Source organism: Lagenorhynchus albirostris, chromosome 16, assembly GCF_949774975.1.
Source record: "Lagenorhynchus albirostris chromosome 16, mLagAlb1.1, whole genome shotgun sequence".
NCBI classification, from domain to species: Eukaryota; Metazoa; Chordata; class Mammalia; order Artiodactyla; family Delphinidae; genus Lagenorhynchus; species Lagenorhynchus albirostris.
In genome coordinates, this window is record NC_083110.1 from 46,096,844 (window position 1) to 46,118,227 (window position 21,384).

Consider the following 21,384-nt stretch of genomic DNA (forward strand, 5'->3'; position numbering starts at 1 on the left):
GGCATTATCCCCATGTTCAGAAAAAGAACCTGAGGTTCAGAGAATTACAGTGACATGCCTAAGTGAACCTACTTTCTAAGTGGCAGGGTTCAACGTGAAACACACTGTTTTTTTTCTATTGGAGCCAAAGTTTGTGCTTTTTCTCTTCTAGGCCACCATGAAGCAAGAAGTCATTGGAAAGGCCTCTGAGAATGAGTAGTGACCAAAATTTAAGTGGAGAAGAGCCGAAAACAAAGACTGACCATGATGCAGTGTGACAGAATGCAATGAGATGTGTCAGCCTCACTTATTTATTAGCACAGCCCGGGATAAGTGGTAAGAAAGGAGAGAAGGAAGAAAAATTCGAAAAACAGAAATAACAAACAGCAGACTGGCCGTGAAGAATATAGGAAGAAACACCAACCAAAACAGAGAAATGATGCAGGGACATTTGGTTACAGATCATGCCTAAACCAGTGGTCAGCACCAAATAGTCGATATTTTAGGCTTTGCAGGACATATGATAATCTTTTACAACTATTCAGCTCTGCCATTACAGTCTGAAAGCAGCCACAGGTAACATGAAAATGAATGGACATAGCTGTGTGCCAATAAAACTGTATTGACAAAAACCAGTCTCCGGCCAGATTTGGCCTTTCAGCTGTAGTTTGTTAAAGCCTGGCCTGGCCAGTCACCTGGCCTTCACAGGAGGCCGTATGACATACTAAAGAAGCAGAGAGAAAAATATAGGGACAACATAACCATTCAACTGGCAGCAAGTACCCTGAGCGCTGCCATTCCCGTAAGTACCGAATCTGCTGGGGGCTCAGCCCGACCTTTTGATTAAGAGACTGAAGTGATGCATTTGTTCAGTAGCTGCTTATCCAAAGTTATTAACATTCAAAGAACCCATCTGTAAAATATTGTGTTGATCATGACTCACAGAACTGTTAAGTCCAAGCTTACCCTATATTTTACATGGGTGATTATGGGAAAAATCATCCCAACGTTTCAAAAGTAACTACGAAAGAAAACTGAGAGGAACAGAAGCATCTGAATGAATCATGGTTTCCGTCTCTGACAGTTCCTCCACCTGGAAAACTCTCCCTGACTTTTCCTGTCCCATTTTCCTACCTAAATCTTGCTCCTTATTTAGGTGTCAATTTAAACATCTTTTCCTCCAAGAAGCTCTTCTCAAACGTGCCAGGTGAGGTCAAGACACCTACCATACATTTCTATGACACTGAACTTCTTCATTACTCTCAGTGCACCTATAATTCCTTCCTAGTTTAACGTCTGCTTCCCTTCTAGACTATAAACTCCAGAAACCTGCCTTGTTCAACACCCAGATACAACACTGGCAATGAGACCTTGATTAAATAGAAGGCTTGATTGTTTGAAAATGACACTCTGCACTGAGTGACTAAGTATATAGCTGGTGATGAACAGCAATGCATGATTTTGCAGGGCAACTCTGGGGCTTTTCCAGTCTCAACAATGTACGATGTGATAAAGCTGAAGAGGGAAGGCTATGACTAGGTGCCAGTAAGCGAACGGCCCTTACGTTTAAAAAGAATAAGAGCAGGCTACCCATTCTTAGGTTTGTTAAAGTAGAAGCTACAAAGAAGTTCCTCTCATGCCCATCAGTTTTTTTTTTAAAAAAATGCAAATGTGGTTTCAGTTAATGATAAAATTTTCAGTATACTGGGCCCTAGTATATTCAACAATATTTAGCTGGATAGATTTAAAACAAGTATCTGCATAATTTCTTTTTGCTTAAATAAATACACACAGCATGTACAGAAGCACAAACATTCACATACCTGTGGAACTGCCTGAAATACCTGGGCAAAAAAATAGATGATAAAATACATAGAGTATGATCCTTTTTTGTAAATAAAACAGGACAATAACTAAAAGGGTGTATGCCCCCTAAAGTGGCTGTACCTGATAGAGGAATTTGGGTTAATTTAATTTTTTCCCTTTTTATTTACCAGTGTTTTCTTCTTTTTATACAATGACCACGTATATTTTAAAGAGTTTTTTAAAGTTATTTAAAACAAAATCCCTGCTGATTAAACAATACTTCAAAGCTGTTTGAAAGGAACAGTATACATAGGGAAAATGTGAAACAGGGCAATGCTGTTATTATTTAACATAGCTTTGCTGACAGCGTAAAGAAAAAAAGTTTCTGACCTCCTTAAATGTTCACCCATTCCTACCAATATCATAATGATGATACATCTACCATGGTGCATCAGCAGACAGAAGCAAAATAGTACCAATGCTGAGGGTGTTAATTTCAGTTTCTAACTACATCCTCACTTTTCCTGGAGCATGATATATTTTAAGTTGGCCTAATTTCTTTCTAGTCTTGGACTCAGAACTGCACTAACTTACCTAGCCAATTTTAGTGACCAAATGCATCAGGGGCAGATAAGAAACTTCAAAACTGATATCTTCTCTCTTAAAGGTTATTTATATAGGTCAGAAATTGGCAGCCAGACATTGGGAATGCTGAAGTACTTACTTGAAATTTATTTCCAGTGCTTACCCTAGAGTCTTTAAATACATATAATAAGTATATTTAATTAGAATTCTTGTGATTATCTAACATCAGCCTATGCCTAAGTCAGAGAAGATTACCAAATTTCCCATCTTGGAGTATGCTTTAATATCTTATATTTCTTTTCATAAATACCAATCATTTCATAAATATTGTCTTATATCTAAACAATGTGTTATTGGCCAGTAACAAACATCCATTATGCATGACTTGAAGGTATTTTTAAACTCCAAATGAAAATGAGGTTCAACACCTCTTTACAAATGACAGAAATAAACCACACAAAACAAATTCTTTAAGAGACTGGCTTTATGATGGCAGAACTGCCCTCCATCCAATAACAATTATAAACCGTGGACAAATATAAAAGGCAACTTTGAAGGCACTGGAAAATAACCAAAAGCAGGCAGACAGTGGATAATCTACAGCCCTTAAATAAGGGAACCACACTGAATGATAATTTACATTTATACAGCTTATTCTGTGAGGGCACAACCAAGTTTATGTCACAGCAGATGGAACTCAAGCAGCAAACCACAGTCTTATTGGTCAGAATATAGACCTGCCAAGGTAGCTATAAAAATGGAGAAGAAAAATCTCCCAAATGAGGAAGTCAGGCCTATATTTGAAGCTCCGAATTTGCAAATAAATTCTACACTTGCTGGCTAAACCCAGAGCTATGAGACTCCAAGATCCCAGAGAAGAAAAACAACAGTTGAAAAGTTTTCTGAAAGCTGACAGACTCAAACAGCTGCCCACCTTAGAGGAGTTTAAAGCTCAAGATGTGGCATGGCAGGTTTCAGGAGCCTGGTAAAGGCCTGAGACTTTCCTGTGACACCACAGAAGCAACATGGATTAAGAAATAAAGAACATCCTGACTATAGGATATTTCCTGGGAAATACAGGCAAAATGGAAACAGCTAACATAAAAATGAGCTTATGTAACACCGAAGATGATTCGCAACTTAATTACTTGTTTGAACAAAACCCAACAGAATCCCAAATCTATACAATGTAGCATATGCGTTGTCCAGCATACAATTAAAACTTAATAGATATGTGAGGAAAATGCAACTCCATAGTTAAAGATAAATCAGTGCATAGAAATAGATCTACAAATAATCCAGAAAATGGAATTAGAAGACAAGAACTCTAACAATGATAAACATTAAAATAATCTGCAGAGAAAGATAGACATAATGGGTAAAGAAATAGGAAATTTCAGGAGACATATAGAAACTGCAAAAAATAAAAATAAAAAAGGAAGTTCTAGAGCCTAAAACTACAATATCTGAAATAAAAACATACTGGATTAGATTAATAGCAGGTTGGACACAACAGTGAACAGGCTGGACTGGTGAACTTTAAGATATGTCAGTATAAAGAATCCAGGCTGAGGTACAGAAAAAAAACAATGTTTTTAAAAGAGTCTCAATGACCTGTAGGGCAGTATCAAGTGGTCTAATTTACATGTTAAAGGACAGTAGAGAGAATGAGGCAGAAAAATATGTGTAAAGAAACATAGGCCAGAAATTTTCAAAATGGAGCAAAAACAGCAACCAATACACAAAAGCAGAAAACTCAGCCACAAGAAAACCTCACCTAGCCATGAAAGCCAAAGATAACAACAACAACAAAAGCCAAAGATACAACAACAAAAGCCAAAGCCAAAGATAACAACAACAAAATCTTAGAAGCATCCAGAAAAGACATGTTACAAGTGAGAACAATAATCAGAATGAAGGCAGACATCTCATCAGAAACAAGAGGCCAGAAGACAAAAAAATCTTCAAATCACCGAAAGAAGGGGAGAGAAAAAACTATCAACCTAGGATTCTATCTACAACAGAATTATCTTTCAAAAATAAAGGAAAACATTTCTAAATCTCCATATAAATAAAAACTGAGAGAATCTGTTGCCAATAGGCCTACATTGCAAGAAATCCTAAAGAAAGCTCTTCAGCTGAAGACAAGTGATACCAGATGTAAATTTTAATCTACAGAAAGGAATGAAGAACCTTCGAAATAGTAAATGTGTAGGTAAACATGAAAGACTATTTCTCTTAATTCCCTTATGACATACTTATTAGATATACTGTATACAATATAGTTTGCGTATACAAATACTTTATATATACTTAGCATATATTGTGTTAAAAGTATAATACTGAATTGTATATTTTGTAACATATATGGACATAAATTGTATGAAGACTACGGTGCAATGGATGAGGAGCGGCAAATGAAACCATATTGTCGGTTTCTTACATTTTATACAAAGTAGTAAAATATTAATTCAAAAAGGCTTTTTATTAAGGATGAATATTATAATCTGCAGAGAGACTGTAAATATCACACAAAGAGGTGTACCTGGAAATCTAAGAGAGAAATTAAAATGCAATGCTAAAATATTTTCAACTAAACAAAAAGAAGGGAGAAAAGGAGATACAGGATTAAAAGGAAATGTCTAAAAGATGGGACAAATAGGAAGCAACAAAACGGTAGATATAAAACTAACCATATCAATAATTACAGTAAATAGACTAAACATTCCAATTAAAAGGCAGAGATTGTCAGAATACATTAAAAAGTAATACCCAACTTCATACTACCTAAAACAGATGTATTTTAAATGCAAAGACACAGATAAACAGTGCAAAAGGATATACCAACATGACCTTGATACAAAAACCAGGCAAAGACACTAACAAAATACCGTAATGGTGTAAGGACAGATGAAAATAACGACACAGCAGAACAGAGGCCAGAAATAGAGGTACGCATATATGGTCAATCGATTTTTTTTTTTACCAAGATGCCAAAATAATTCAGTGGGTATAAGGATGGTCTTTTCAACAAATTAGACAGGAACAAATAGATATCTATATGGAAAGAATAATGAATCCTGACCTCTACACCTCATATAGAACTAACCATAAGAGCTAAATCTATAGAGCAGAAAAACATAGGAGAATATCTTTGTGACAATTAAGTAGTCAAAGCACTATCGATAAAAGAAAAAGCTGATAAACTGGACTTCATCAGAATTACAACTTCTGCTTTTCTAAAGACATAATCAAGAAAATGAAAAAGCAACCACCAACTGGAAAATCTTTACCATACATATATCTGACAAAGGACTTGTACCTAGAGTACATAAAGAACTACTACACTATACTATACTTCAAGAATAAAGAAGTCATGCAACCCCATCTTTAAAATAGCAAACGACTTGATACTTCATGAAAGCAGACACCAGAATAGCCAATAAGTACATGAAAATTTTTCAACATCATTATCATAACGGAAGTCAGGACACCACAAGATACCACATCGCACCCACTAGAATGCTAATACTGAAAAGAATGATAATAATAGCAAGTGTTGGCAAAGGCTTGGACCATATTGGAGATTCTCATACATTGCTGATGGGCATGTTTAATTATATAACCCCTTTAGGAAAATGTCTGACAATTTTTTATAAAATTAAACATACACTTATCCAGTGATGCACCTCCAAGCATATATCCAAAAGAAATGAAAACATGTCCAAAAAGAGACTTGTATAATAATGTTCACTGTAGTTATATTCACAATAGCCAAAAGTTGTAACTACCCAAATGTCCATCAATAGGTGAATAGGTAAATTCATACAATTTAAAGTTTACTCAGCAACACAGAGACAACCTATTGATACACATAACAATAAGTATGACTCTCAAAAACACCATTAAGTGAAGCCAAAGAAGCCAGACACATAAGTACATTCTATATAACTCTACAAAACTCTGCAAGAAGCAAAACTAAGCTCTGTTGATAGAAATCACATTACTATTTACTTCGGTGCTGGGACAACTGACTGGAAATGGCACAAGGGAATTTTCTGGGCGACGGAAATGTTCTACATCTTGAAAGAGATGTTGGTTCACTGAACTGTTCACTTAAAATTTGTACCTTGTATAGTATGTAAAATTATACCCAAATTAAAAGATAGTTCAGGGACTCCCCTGGTGATGCAGAGGTTAAGAATCCGACTGCCAATGCAGCGGACAGGGGTTCGAGCCCTGGTCTGGGAGGATCCCATATGCCGTGGAGCAACTAAGCCCGTGTGCCACAACTACTGAGCCTGCACTCTAGAGCCCGCAAGCCACAACTACTAAGCCTGTGTGCCTAGAGCCCGTGCTCCACAACAAAGAGAAACAACTGCAATGAGAAGCCCGTGCACCGCAACGAAGAGTAACCCCCGCTCGCCGCAACTAGAGAAAGCCCACACACAGCAACAAAGACCCAATGCAGCCCCCAAAATAAAAAATAAATAAATAAAAATTAAAAAAAAAAAGTTCACAAAAAAATTTCTTTGAATTAGTTTTGAAGGAGATATGGTCTCTCACAGGTCAAAAGTATTTCTCTTATTACCCTGGGGGACAAATTCTAAAGCCTCAAAACAGAAGGTGTGTGTGTTTAGTTTAGTCATGACTTTTTAAAGATTTTTTCTTTGATGTGGACCATTTTTAAAGTCTTTACTGAATTTGTCACAATATTGCTTCTGTTTTATGTTTTGTTTTTATGGCCGTGAGGCATGTGGGATCTTAGCTCCTTGACCAGGATCCAATCCACACCCCCTGCACTGGAAGGCGAAGTGTTAACCACTGGACTGCAGGGAAGTCCCTAGTTACGCTGTTTTTGAAATATACACCCAAACAAAGCAGAGGGAAAAGAACTATTATCTGTTTCCTATCAAAATACTCTTTTTGATATTTGTTCCAACCTAGAGGAATTAAAAACAACCTGCCCTTTAGGTTTTATCTAATTTTATTTACCCCATTAACAATTTAAAGTTTACTTTTAACAACACAATGAAAAAAGCACTCAAAAAATAAACTATAAAGCATAAATCTAAATGTTCTAATATCTTACTATTCTAAAATATTAAATTCCTACTGTATTCCAGGCAAGACGATAGTCACTAGGGCAATGAAAATGAAAAACTTCCACCTTATTGTTGAAGAGTTCTCAGTTGGGTGGAAGAGAAATTACCGTAAATTTTAAGTAAATAAATTTAATACAATTTGGTAAAGACCTCATTGGGGGAAAAATATATCACTTCTTTTCCCTTGAAAACCATAATATTTAATATTGACCAATAAAATGCAAGAAGTAAATATAATAAATTCAGTTATTCCTTTTGAAGGACACAATAATTTTAGGAAAGAAAAATCTTCAGCAACTAACTCCATATAAACATGTTTCTTAAGTCAAGAAAAAATAACCCCTCCACCTTTTAAAGGAAATTATCTCCACAGCACAGGGGATTACATAACTACGTCTTGTACCACTTGCCCACATCCTCCATCCCAACCTCATAGCTGGTTTGCCTGGCGTGGGTTCCCATCGGAGGTAAATCTGAAGGCTGGTCAGGCTATGCCTCAACATGAAGTGATGGGGTGAGAGAATTCTCACTCTCAGGACTCTAATTGTGATACAAATCCCTTCTCTTCTATTCTCTCCTGAGCCTACTTTTATCCCCTCTACTTAAACTAGCCAATTCAAAATCAACAATGACCTCCAACATTGCGAAAGCCAATGGTTGGTTCTCGATTTTCATTTAATATGACCTTTCGGCAGCGCACAACACGGTTGTTCTCTTGCTTCCACTTGAAATTCTTTCTTTACTTGGCCCCTGAAACACCTCACACTCTATCCACTGTCTGCCTTCCTTCCAGCAGTTGCTTCTCACCCCCCTTCGTGGGTTCTTCCTTATCTCTGTAAGTGCCCAGAGGTTCATTCAATGCTCAGCTCTCCTCCCTATTATCATTTGCTTTCTAGGTCAGCAGTTCTCAAACATTTTGGTCTCAGGACCCCTTTACACTTTTAAAAACTGATAAGGAACTCAAAAAATTTTTGTGTATGAGGGTTATACCTATAGATAATTACTGTATTAAAAACGGAGAAAACTTTTAAACATTAATTCATCTAAAAGCAACTATAAGCCCTGTCAATATATAATAACATATTTTAATAGAAAATACATTTTCCAAAATAAAAACATATATATAAGAAGAATAGCATCATTTTACATTTTTTAAAATCTCCCTAATACCTAGCTTAACAGAAAACAGCAGATTCCCACAACTGTGTTTGCATTCAATCTGCTATGATGTCACACATAGTCTCTAGAAAACGGTACTGAACTATACGTCTTAGTATTATAAAAAGTTTTAACTCTGCTGACCTCCCTATGAAAGTCCAAGGAACCCATGGGTCCCTACTATACTTTGAGAACTACTTTAGGTGCTCCCATCCAATCCCATGGTTTTAAATACCATCTCTCCTAGGACAACTCTCAATTAAAAAGATACCTCTGGGCTGGACTCCTTGAACTCCAGGTTCAAATAGCCAGCTGCCTTCTCAACATTCTCACTCAGGTATCTAACAGGTATTGTTTAATTATTAACAATAATAATTAAAGTTCTTTTAATTAATAAAGACTTTACTCCCCACCCGCCCTATAACCACAACATTTTCCTCCTGTGCTCTTCTCCCATCTCAGTAAATAATAACTCTAACTTACCAGCAGCTCAGGTCGAAATCTTGGAAGAAATCCGGAATGCCTCTCTTTTTTTCAAATCCACATCTAACTTATATCCAAATTCTATGAGCTTCCTTCAGGAATATATCCAGAATCTCACCACGTCTTATCCCTCCACTACTCCTTCCACCCTGGTCCAGGCTTATGCATCTTGGCCTAGACTTTGGCAATAGCCTCCTACCTGGTCTCCATGCATCCTCTTGTGTCCCCTGTGGGACAGTCTTCACAGAGCAACCGGAGGGATTTAAGGCGTAAGTCAGATCGTAAGTCACCTCTCTGCTTAAGACCACAGGTACCGTCTCACCTCACTCAGGGCAAAAGCTAGACTCTACATCACAGGCTTACAGAGGTGCTCTATGAGCTGGCCCCCAAATACTTTTCCAAACTCATATATTAAAACTCTCCCCTCAGGGCTTCCCTGGTGGCGCAGTGGTTGAGAGTCCGCCTGCCGATGCAGGGGGCAAGGGTTCGTGTCCCAGTCCAGGAAGATCCCACATGCCGCGGAGTGGCTAGGCCCGTGAGCCATGGCCGCTGAGCCTGCGCGCCCGGAGCCTGCGCTCCGCAACGGGAGAGGCCACAACAGTGAAAGGCCCACGTACCACAAAAAAAAAACAAAAAAAAACCTCTCCCCTCACTCACTGCATTGTAGCCACCCCTGCCCCTTGGCCATCACTCATACACTCTCCCGTCAGGGTCTCTGCAATTGTAGTTTCTTCTGCCTGAAGCCCACTCTCCTCAGATTCCCCCCGACTGAGGCTTGCTCCTGCAGTCAGCACTCAAACACACCATGTGGAAGATGCCATTCTCACCATCACTCCATACCCTATCCCTGCTTTATTTTTCTTCCTAAAACTTGTCGCTACCTGACATGCTTGTCTGTTCTTTGTCTGTTCTCCCCGCCCCCATGCAATGAGAAGAGGGCATTTGTCTGGCTCAATGTTGTATCCCAGTACCTAGAACAGTGTCTACTGGGGAACAGGTGCTCAATGTGTATTGTTTGAGTGGATCAACAGAGATGCCGATCCAGGTAGCATTGGGAGTCGAAGGTGAAAGTGATGAGTTGGAGAGGCCAGGAGAGCCACATGCAAAGCAGCACTTTGAAGAAGAAGATACCATAGAAGTGGAAAAAACAGCACCACCAAATAGAGGCTATGAATAAAAGGAGACAAGAACTACTGTTGGATAGAACTGCTACCAAGGCCAGAGAACGAAGTGATTACCAAACATTTATTTATCTCAAATAGTAGCTCTTAAAATCCACTCGAAATACACAAACATCTTTGGAACAAGAATGTTTCCCTCAAATGTCACCTGAATCAATTCAGTACAATCTCACACTCTTTACAGACGTAACTCTTTTCTTATACAAAAAAGAAGGCAAGGCCCATACAAAGGAAAATGATTAGTCTACTTAGCCTACTTGCCAAACTTTCAGCCTCCACCCTAACTTTTCAGTCATCCTCACAAACTTGTTCCAAGAGGGAAATAACCCTAGAATAGTTACATTAAACTAGGTTCTTATAGCCACTAAAATCCAATGAGTCTGACCAGAAAACCCCACATCAGATCACTTGGGTCAGGATTCTAAGAATGAGTGTCAGGGTTACTTCACCATAATTAATATCAAAATCACAATGCCATAAACAGCACACTGGTTAACAAATATTTTATCCAAAAAGAATTTTAAAAATTATTTTTCTTCATTCTGACCAAGAACGAAAAGTAGCACACATGGACTCAAATCGCAGCTAGTACCCCAAATTCAGGTGGCCAGTGCCAAATGTCAGTCATGACCAGTGATCTGCTATCCCTCTTGGAGGGAACGTGAGACAAGTGGTGGAACGGTGCTCGGTACAAGGTGATGCCCCAACGGCAAGTCTTTGGGTTCAGAGCCCACGTGATACCTTCACGTAATCTGCTACCAATGAATGTTTTCACTATTCATACTTAAAAATGACACTGTATACCGTGATCCTAGTGAACTCCCTTTTCACAGGCTCCACGTACACAACAACAACAAAAGAGCAATATCTCTTAAAGGGAACAGAGAAGAAACCATCCCGTCTGTCTCTGTTACTGTCGTATATTCTCCCTTCTAAACTACTGCTTGTGTCAGTTTGTACACAATTAGGAGTGTACTCTTGAAATCTCACAAATAAACAAGAACAGAGATTTTTAAAGCAAAATACTAATAATAAATTTTTTCAAAGAAAGAGAAGAAAAAGCAGAAAGGGTAGTTTGCTAAAAGTTTTTTCTTAATCCTCTTAAGAGATTTGAGGAAGAGGTTATCATTTTGAGGTTCTACTAGCTGAGTAGAGAAAACTAATCTATCTGTTTACCTACCTATCTATTACTTTTGCTTGAGAGCAGCATGGTTGACCTTCAGTGCTCACGATGTACAATGCACTTTGTTAGGAGCTGGAAAGCATCCTAAGATGAATACAAATTCCTTTTAGAGTCACCCAGGGTAGCGGAAAGAGCGAGGGCTTTGACTGAGACAGATCAGGGTGTGAACCAGCGAACCGGTGCTTTGGAACTGTGTTACCTTGGGCAAGGCTGAGCTTTGGTTTCCTGGATTTGAAACAAAGAAAGTATCCAGGCCTCTGTACTTACTATCTTCCTGCCTGGGAAGTTCTTGCCCCAGAATGAGCAAACTCATTCCCTCCCCTCCTTCATGACCTTACATGCACTTCCCTCTGAGGCCTTCCCTGCCCTCCCTAATTTGCGCTACGGCGAACACGTTACACACACACACACACACACACACACACCCTCACTCATACCCACACTCCCACCCACTTCTCTGCTTCAGTTTTTGCCAGAACCCTGATCACCATCTAGCACACATGTATGTTAGTTACTCATCAAGTTTAGCCTCTTTCTCCCACTAGGCTATAAGCTCCATGGTACAAGTTTGGGGCTCGTTTAGGTTTTTTTCCCTTTGTTCACAACCTAACGTGTCTAAAGGAGGGTCTAAAACATAAATGTAACACCCAAAGTTTGCTGCATGAAGGAATTCATGAAGATCCCTGCAAGGTTCCAGGTTTCTCATTAGAGATCATGTAAATAAAGACCTTAGGATATAAAAGGCACACAGTACATAGCAAATATTATTATCTTCCTATTATTATTAATAATATTATTATATTATTATCCTCTAACAGTTTCAGACTATCGGAAACTGTCAATAGAATTTTTATTTTAAATAATGAGAATAATAATGTCAGAGATGGCACAGGCCAGCTAAGGATTAAATAGCAAAAGAGGGAAAAAAGAAATAACTGCTATAAATCCATGGGAGGGAGATCACTCTGGATTATTCTACATGATGAGCCTAAGACATTACACATTCCTGTACAGAAAACAAAGTTTAAGAGGGGAGTGAGTTTGAAAACAGATTCTGGGGACTTCCCTAGTGGTCCAGCGGTTAAGACTCCGCACTCCCAATGCAGGGGGCGTGGGTTCAATCCCTGGTTGGGGAACTAAGATCCCGCATGCTGCATGGTGCAGCCAAAAAAAAAAAAAAAAAAAACAGATTCTGGATTACAAAGAGATGACACTTATGTGTTCTTCACCCAGACGGGGCCCAATCACTAAAAAAGACAACTAAGTTTTAGTTTACTTTGACTATTCACTTTGACAGAAGAGAAAAGCAATAGAATGTTGAGAAGGTTAGGACAATAATTATGTCTTCAAATATTTGTTTTAACAATTGCTTTTCTGACTGTGTGGAAGTTTGAAAGTGAATACATTAATAATTAACATTTTCCCACCAAATATTTAGGAAGAAAAAGATTCTAAAAATGAGCTGTTACTTATATAATCTTTGTTTCTATTATGGTTTCTTTCCCAAATTAATGTAGGTAGAAATAAATATATGCAGTCAAAAACATGCTCAATGTATCTTTGAATGTGATATTAAAAAAAATTATCAAAAGAGTACCCCAAGATTAAAAACCCCTGCATAAAAAAGAGAAGACGGGCTTCCCTGGTGGCGCAGTGGTTGAGAGTCCGCCTGCTGATGCAGGGGACGCGGGTTTGTGCCCCGGTCCGGGAAGATCCCACATGCCGCAGAGCGGCTGGGCCCGTGAGCCATGGCCGCTGAGCCTGCGCGTCCGGAGCCTGTGCTCCGCAACGGGAGAGGCCACAACAGTGAGAGGCCCGCATACCACAAATAAATAAATAAATAAAAATAAAAACGAGAAAAGTTTTTTTTTTTAAAAAAAAAAAAGAGAAGACTATTCACATCAAGACAGCTTTCTTAGAAAAAAAAAAAAGAAAGCTTTCTTCATTTTACTAAAGGATTTGAGAATTCCTCTAAAATTAGTGAGCTTTCCTTGTCAACCTAAATGTATTCAACTTATTAAAAATATCAATGATATAATTCTCAGAAATGTACTCTGCTGAAAAATATAACTGTGATAAGAAAAAAAAACACTAGGAAAATTCTAAGTTCTCAAATTTTGAGCAAAAAATAATAAATAGTGATGCTTTGGATCAAACAGTTTAAAAGCCTGAAAATATTTATAACGTGGGATGCAAACCATTTTCCTCCTTAGAAACTATTTCCACCAATGCCAATTCAAAGTAAACACTACAATATTTTAAAAACAAACAGCCATGTTTTCAGAACTAAATGTGAAGATCTGTTAAGCTAACACATTTTACAAAATTAAAACTTCCAAACACAGCTACTCAAAAAAATCATAATAAATAAACATCCCCAAGCCCTTCCAATATTAATCTTAAAATTTCTAATCATAATATGGTCTTACATAAGCGTGCAGCTGACAAATCATGCTATTAATCCAGCTGGCATGCTTACCATGGTATGTTTCTGATTCCTTCCATGGCAAATATTTAAAACACACTACTAATTTTCATAATCTAAAATACATAACTGTTCCAGGCAATCGTTATCCCTACCCTAATCATCATAACTTGAGCTTTCTTCCAATTTAAGTCAACATTTATTCCATTTCACATTTGCTTAACACCATGCTACATGCTCAAAAAAAGTAGTCATTAGTTTAAGTCATGCCAAATATATCACTGTTTCCAGGAAACTGTGTTCTAATGTAGCAACGCAGAGTGACAGATGGACCAGGAAAGGCTACCTGTGTTAGATCAGTAACCCTGATGGCAGGTCCTCCTCTGCAACATTAATCTAATAAGGGAGTCTCAAAACAAGAAAATTAAAGTTCACAACAGAGTGTGTAATTCATTTAGGTTAGTGAGTGGCACATGTACGTATTACATATTTCTGTCAGATGGCAATGCTTCTTGCTAAACTCCTATTTAGTGCCCAAAGAGTACTAAGGCAGCTGAATTTTCAAATCATAAAACTGATTCCACAGGATCTGCACATTGTACATTTAAACCATAACATTAAGAATTTCTTTTTGAGACTGATTTCTTTTTAGTATCACTGGCATATTAATTATTATTAATATTATATTAATTGCAACTATTTTCACTTTCAAATAATATTCCACTAATTCAGAATCAAATGAAATAATATTGAATAAATGGACCAACATACACCAGAGCCTCTCAGGACATCATCATGTGGACCTATGGCAGATATCACATAACGAAATATAACAAATAAACCCCCATAAAGTGGGGGAGTTACTTAGGAATCTTTCCTAGAAGGGTAAACTTATAGGATATAGGAAAATATTGGACAATTAATTAATCAAATCAATGAACAAGAATAAATCTCATCTCAATAAATAATGTGTCAAAGACATCAAAGTCCCCACCAACTCAGAAAGCATATTACAAGGAATTATTCTCCACCTCATTCCTGACCTAATCCAACTGTACACGGCAGACACTCAAATTAAAAGGGGAGGCTGGGCTTGTACCTAAATTTTTAATAATTTTTTGAGCTCTGCCCTAAATATCTTCCCACCTCATCTATTAGAAGCACCTACTCAACAAAAAACCTACTCATTCTTCCACTTATGCAGAATGACACAACAGATATCTTAAACTACTCTCCCAAATAAAAATAAAGACGAAAATATAACATCTTTTTAAATGTACCAGTGAGGCGACAATAAAGTAAGAGACAGTAAAAGTAGGAAAGCTGGGAAGTAAGAAAGCAACAAAACCAGAACCCTGGTCACCCTGAACTTATTATAATGATTACATGGAGCAAGAGAGTAGATAAAACCAAGACTCCTCAAGCTGGTGAGTTTAAGAGCTCCTGGCATAAAACTGGAACTTTACAGAACTATACCCTCAGGATATGGGCAATGAATGAGAAGTAAACTTGCTCCATCAAAAGAGAAGAGAAAATGCTTTTTATCCCCAGCACCCTTTTGGGGGGTGAGGTGAGGCATGGTGGTGGTCTGGGCGGAAAATCTCCCTTGAGAATTCACAGCCAACAACTAGTACTCGTGTGGTTTTGTGGTCTAAATTCGTACTGTATGCTTCAAGAAAGCTCAAGCAGAGAATTTAATTTAAAGACTGTCTAGATTGATGGTACCTACAGGTACCTGGCAGAAGCAAACATAAATACTCCCTGGGAACACCTACCTTTAATCTTGACCCTAAAGAACTCACACAGATAAAAATTGCAAGGGGGCCTCCCTGGTGGCACAGTGGTTGAGCGTCCGCCTGCCGATGCGGGGGACACGGGTTCGCACCCCGGTCTGGGAAGATCCCACATTCCGTGGAGCGGCTGGGCCCGTGAGCCATGGCCGCTGAGCCTGCGCGTCCGCAGCCTGTGCTCCACAACGGGAGAGGCCACAACAGTGAGAGGCCCGCGTACCGCAAAAAAAAAAAAAAAAATCACAAGGAACATGAGTTCAGCCAATAAATCATAAACACAAGGAAATACGATACTATGAATGAGCACCAACAGAAACAGGCAAATGAAATCAGATCTGAAAAGACTTCGAATACTGGAATTATCAGCGTAAAATAAGTATACTTAATATATCTCACTAAAGAAAAACTTGAAAAGGAGCAAAATTTTATTTAAAAAATATTACCAAGCTGGTCTTTAGGGAAATTCTTTACTTAATCCACTGAGCTGTGGCACAAACATAGCTAAAGTGCCTGATTCAAGAGGGGTCAGTTCTGTGATTCATTAATATCAATCTACAATTTAAGACAGCCCACCCAAAATGTTCTAAAAGAATCTAGAAATAGATAAAGGAGATTTCACAGACTGTCAGGCTCAATATCATGCACCACATCACTCTGATGGCAAGAATGCCCTCATACTACCCACATCAACCAGAATATAGAGACCAGTTTCCCAGGGCTAACCTTGCAGGGTATACTTAGTACCATTCACTGACCCCATCACCAAAAGTTACTTTCTACCACCAATGACTGTAAGGCTATCACTCCATCTCTCCTAACCTTAGAACTTCTGAGGCACCTCCAGGGAAACCACTGCCCTAAAAGCAGGTCAGTCTATGGGAATTGCAACTGGAGGGCCTATGGTTAAGTACCAAACCCAAGAGGGATTGTGTCCCTGCAGGAGAATTGCAGGCATAATGAACACTGCAAGTAATACCGTGCAAACATCTATTTTCTTTCTCTTTTTCATCCTCCTGTAGGTTCACTACGCCACAGTGATTCTCAGTCTTTACTTCCTTAAGGAAGTAAACAAAACTTTCTTTAAACAAAACTCTGTGGAAGCTCACTATATAAAACATATAAAAGCAGAGCTGTTGGTTGATGAGACAAGAAGGTGGTCAAAGGCCTTGCCTTCCTCCCTCACCTGTAACCCACTCCCAGGTATGTTGGAATTTCAAGGGCAATAAGGAACCATGTCTGAAAAGCACTGGCCTGGTGAGGATGATGATATAATGATAATGATGATAATTTAACTTAACAGCGATGCCTTTAGAGAAGAATAAAAAGGAACAACACATTATAGTCCCGGCTTCGTATCAGCCTAAGTAGAATGCATCTATTAAATGCTGACCCATCTCAGCTGTCATCACCATTTGAGAACTCTGACCCCCTAGGAGCACAGAACTTCAGTTCAGGAGAAGCCCTATTTGTACTGCATGGTGAATGTTTCTAAGAGATTGTAAAGCAGCATCACTCATGAGGCCTGGGGTTCCTTGCGAAAAAAAGAGGGGAAAAATGCTTAGTTAACTAGTACATGAAGCATCAAGTACATTACGGAACTAGGAGCGCCAAACTATCTGCAAATAAGAATTTGAGAAGTTTCTTCTAACCACGGGAAAACTGAAGTTACTTGTCATAGATGGGTTACCTCAATGAAAGAAAAAGGAGGTTTCAAAATTTACAAGTCAAAAGGAAATTTCCAGTACTCCCTTCATGCATTTGTACTGGGAAATTTACAAGTCAGGTTCACTGTATAATGTGACAGAGGAAGTGATCTGGGTTTTCTCATCATATCTTAACCCTCATTAGTTATTTTACAAGATACATAAAAACTAGTGGCAATGATGGAGTTCTTGTTTATTTTAATGCTTCTGTCCTACCACTGTGGCCTAATCTGGAGAGGTACTAACTGAGGATTAGGTCTACCTAATAATAAGATGGAATAACTTATGTTATTACCCACATGGAACACTTTGTAGCCACTTTTTAGCATGTTGTAAAAGAAAACTTAAAAACAGGGGAAAACGCTGAAGTTATACTGAGTAAAAACAGATCTAGAACACTGTAATTCTAATTTTGTACTTTTTACAAGGTATACGTAGTCGTAAGGAAAAAAACTGGCAGCATCCACACCAAAATATTACCAGCAGCTACCTGAGTGGTGGTTTGTATTTTGTTGTTTGAACTTGTTAATGCTCATCAAATTTTCTGTTTAGAATTAGGAAAAAAGTAAATTTAAAAACAAAAAGAAATTTTACTTTTAGTAAAACTGGTACAATATACCTGAAGTTCTAAGGTTTGTATATTTCATAAATTTTGAGACTCATATACAAATGCAAGAGCTGTGTGATTCTGTAGCCAAACTCCAGCCACAACTGCTTTGGAAGGCACAGCTGCTCACCAACAGCTCAGGTGAGCCAAGCCTAACTGCTCCCGGCAGCATACTAGGCTCAGTGTGGGAAAGGACACACAGCCGGGGAGGAACACCTCCCAGGTTTCAGTCCATCCTAACAGAATTGTCACTGTTTGGATGCAAGCCCATCAGTGACTACACCTATCTAGAAGCCTCTGCCTCTGTGAGGGTGAGGCCTATTTAACTGTTTGTTTTAAGACTGCCTTTGTATTAATGTAAAGCAGGAAAAAATCCTTGGCCACATTTGCAATCTAAATGTCACCACCGTGTAATCAGTGAGGCAGCATAATTGTCCAAAGCACAGTCCGTGAAATCAGACAAATCCAGGTTCAAGTTCTGGCTCTACCATCCTCTAACCGCACGGGCTTGGGCAAGTTTCATAATGTCACAAGCCTCAGGTTATTCATCTTTCAAAGAAGGTTACCACACCAACCTCCCAGGATTTTATACACAGATTTTCAACTCATGTTGCCCACTATTGGGGACAAAACAAAAAGTGGATACGATTTATTCTTTTTTTTTTTTTTTGCGGTATGCCGGCCTCTCACTGTTGTGGCCTCTCCCGTTGCGGAGCACAGGCTCCGGACGCACGGGCTCAGCGGCCATGGCTCACGGGCCCAGCCGCTCCGCGGCATGTGGGATCCTCCTGGACCGGGGCACGAACCCATGTCCCCTGCATCGGCAGGCGGACTCTCAACCACTGCGCCACCAGGAAAGCCCGATACGATTTATTTTTAAACTCATTTAAACTTAAAACTCACATCCTTCAGGGAAACTTCCCAGCTATACATACTGAAAGTGATCACTTGAGCCAAGACTAAGCACTTGAATAGATGTCCTACATTTTAAAGGATTCAGGCTCTGAAACAAGCTTGTGAACTACATGAGAAGATTTCTAGCAAAATCTCATCATTCCTTGCCTTTATCATCTTCACTAACTATACTGAAAGAATCTGGGTACTGGTACAAATGTCACAGACACAACAGGATTGTATCAGAAACATCAAAGTCCACTCATACTTCCTATACTGCCTTCAAAATCAATTCAGAATGTATCAACAAAGACGTCAGAGCATATGTTAGAAAGAGGGCATATTTTAATAATGTCACATACCGATAATATACTCTCAGTGAAATTATGAAATTAGAAAATACTTGATTTTAATACACTAGTTAAATGCTATAAATCCCATCTCTGCCATTTACTCTCTGAGAAATAGTAGGCCAGTTATTCAACCACTTGGAACCTCAGCATTCTCATCTAGAAAGTGGGACTTGTTTAATGTTCTCATGATGGTATGATGATCGAAGATATAAACTATTTGGCACAGGGTGTATTTAAAGTGTTCTATATTGGTAGAGTGGGAAAAAGAACCCCTAAAGGATCTAGACGACACACAACATGGCACAGGCTATGCCATAAAAAAGGAGCCAGTGCATCAAAAGCCAGACATCGCTGAAGGTCGAAGGATGTGAAATAATGCGTTACCCTGACCTTGATGATAAAGTTGGTTGAGGAGTAAAGAATTATTGCTCTAAGCAAGAAAATGAAGTATCCCCTTAACACTGTAACTTGAGGGGTCAAGGAGACAAGCAGGTCAAATTCAATGACTCACAGGGAACCAGAGAATCAGATGCAGCTACCACCCAGTCAGACTCAGACATGGCCTTGATGTCAAACAGGGTAGAGAAAAGCCAGTAAGTAAAGCTGATTCAAAGGACACACATTCATTGAGCTTTGATACTGACTGCCCCATTCCCAGAAGAGAAAGTAATGAGGTATCCAGCTAGAAATTTACTATCGCTTTCATTTGTCCATAATCAAATGTTGCCTTTTTTACTGTCATCTTTATTGTATGCCAGGCAATAGGAAGGACTCTAGAGGGGCTGAGTCAGAGTTGCTTAAGAAAGAGTTAAGAGTGACATCCTGTTACACAGTCAAGTTCAGAGAACAACAGTCACTAGTGTATTTGAGGCCAGAGGGTGAGGTTCTGCTCTAAGAAGGTTCCCAGAGAATGGCTCAACTTGACTTAGGACAGAGTGTGCCACACTAGGTTTAATCCAAGCTCTAAGTCATGACATACCTCCAACGGCTACTGTTTTGCATTTATCGCTGGGTTCCTTTAAAATTATTCTCATGTACGCTTCCTGAGGCAGGGTCTTGTCTTCTATTTCATAAGCTTCTCAGCCAGACACTTTTGTGCATCCCAAAGAACTCAATGGTGTACCTAGAATAGAAGAGCAATTTAAGCTTAACCACTTTGAAAATGGAATCATGAAATCCCTACATTGAAAGAGACCTTATCAATCCAGGACACCTCACTATAAAGAAAAGCATTTAAGTTTTCAAGTATTAGACTGGAAACAAAAATTCACAACTGACCTTCCCCACCTCCCACCCCATCTTTTGTCACCCCCATCTTTTTTTCTTTTTTTTCTTTCTTTCTTTCCTCAATCTTTAATAAAAATTGTCATAAAATATACATAACATAAACTTATCCCATCTTTTCTTAACTGAAAACAAAAGTCTGTAACCCTCTATCACAGAGAGGTATCTCTCCTTTTATATATTTATCTACTATCTTTAACTGTCAACAAATAACTGATGTTCACAAATAAAGTATAGCAGTTTCACTATGAAAACAAAGGTAACTCCTAAATTACCCTCTTTACAAGATGACTGATAAAAAGGTGGTCATTTCTCTGGGCTAAAACATTACCCTCATGAATGATACCTTTCTTAGTTATATGTGTGTAAATGGGTGTGTGCATAACCAGGAAGATAGAGATAATGTTTTGCATCTGACAAGGAACAAAGAAAGTTGTTCATTTAGTCCCTATTTACGGTCATTTGTACTTACATGTGAAAGAATGTGGAATCTAATGGCATCTAGCAAGGTGGCATTTCATTTTGATCGTGTTTCTTTTAATCAGCAACATTCTATTTTTTTCTTTATAATAATGTATTAGAAGTGGGTTCTCAACTATTTTCAGGATCACACAAGCCCCTCATCATTGAATATCTGATGATAGCTAAGCCTATTCTACTACCACTCAAATTTCAGGAGGATCTTCAACTCTTTGAAGCCCATCCCTGGACCCCAGGATAAAAATCCTAGGGATTTGCATGGACCAAACTGGGTTCCTATCTTAAGAAAACTAACAGGCTAAACTTTGTGAGGAAACAATTCTTGGAACAAAAAACTACTCTTGATAGTCCGTAAGGACCTAGTCATA

At 38.5% G+C, this 21,384-nt stretch overlaps 1 protein-coding gene across 11 annotated transcripts in view; it reads right to left on the bottom strand.

Moving 5' to 3' along the window:
* SGMS1 (sphingomyelin synthase 1) overlaps positions 1-21,384 on the bottom strand; it is a 291,522-nt gene that overhangs the window by 122,085 nt on the left and 148,053 nt on the right. For all 11 annotated transcript variants that reach the window (XM_060125542.1, XM_060125536.1, XM_060125537.1 and 8 more), the window contains one exon: positions 20,232-20,375. The gene's annotated coding sequence lies outside the window, so the exon portion shown is untranslated. The remainder of the gene's footprint in view (positions 1-20,231; positions 20,376-21,384) is intronic.